We start from the raw sequence: 1,454 nt of genomic DNA on the forward strand, positions 1-1,454 counted from the left end.
TATTGGGATGTTTGGGATATTTTGAAAGCTGCAGTTAGATTTGGGACAAATGTGACCAAACGCCGCTTTCAGTACTTGGCATATGTTGGGTATAAAAAGTCGTTATTTCAAACTGTGAATACGTACAGAGAGAGAGAATTTTGCTCCAAAATATGGCTCAGGCCTCGAAATTGGGATGTTTGGGATATTTTGAAAACTGCAGGGGGGATTGGGACAAATGTGACTAAACGCCGCTTTCAGTACTTCGCATATGTTGGGTATAAAAAAGTCATAATTTCAAACTGCGAATGCGTGCATAGAGCCAGAATTTGGCTCCAAAATATGGCTCAGGCCTCGAAATTGGGATGTTTGGGATATTTTGAAAACTGCGGGGAGGTTTGGGACAAATGTGACTAAACGCCGCTTTCAGTACTTGGCTTATGTTGGGTATAAAAAGACGTAATTTCGAACTGCGAATACGTGCAGAGAGCCAGAATTTGGCTCCAAAATATGGCTCAGGCCTCGAAATTGGGATATTTGGGATATTTTGAAAACTGCAGGGATGTTTGGAACAAATGTGACCAAACGCCGCTTTCAGTACTTGGCATATGTTGGGTATAAAAAGTCGTAATTTCAAACTGCGAATACGTGCAGAGAGCCTGAATTTGGCTCCAAAATATGGCTCAGGCCTCGAAATTGGGATATTTAGGATACTTTGAAAACTGCAGGGAGGTTTGGGACAAATGTGACCAAACGCCGCTTTCAGTACTTGGCATATGTTGGGTATAAAAAGTCAATATTTCAAACTGCGAATACGTGCAGAGAGCCTGAATTTGGCTCCACAAATATGGCTCAAGCCTCGAAATTGGGATGTTTGGGATATTTTGAAAACTGCAGGGGGGATTGGGACAAATGTGAATCACTGCCGCGTCCAGTACTTGGCATTTGTTGGGTATAAAAAGTCGTAGTATCAAACTGCGAATACGTGCATAGAGCCAGAATTTGGATCCAAAATATGGCTCAGGCCTCGATATTAGGATATTTGCGATATATTAAAAACTGCAGGAAAGTTTGGGGCAAATGTGACCAAACGCCGCTTTCAGTTCTTTGCATATGTTGGGTATAAAAAAGTCGTAATTTCAAACTGCAAATACGTGCAGAGAGCCAGAATTTGGCTTCAAAATATGGCTCAGGCCTTGAAATTGGGATGTTTGGGATATTTTGAAAACTGGAGGGAGGTTTGGGACAAATGAGACCAAACGCCGCTTTCAGCACTTCACATATGTTGGGTATAAAAATTCGTAATTTCAAACTGCGAATACGTGCTGAGAGCCAGAATTTGGCTCCAAAATATGGCTCAGGCCTCGATATTGGGATGTTTGGGATATTTTGAAAACTGCAGTTTGATTTGGGACAAATGTGACCAAACGCCGCTTTCAGTACTTCGCATATGTTGGGTATAAAATTCGTAATTT

The sequence above is a fragment of the Procambarus clarkii genome, chromosome 76, assembly GCF_040958095.1.
Source record: "Procambarus clarkii isolate CNS0578487 chromosome 76, FALCON_Pclarkii_2.0, whole genome shotgun sequence".
In the NCBI taxonomy this organism is placed as follows: domain Eukaryota; kingdom Metazoa; phylum Arthropoda; class Malacostraca; order Decapoda; family Cambaridae; genus Procambarus; species Procambarus clarkii.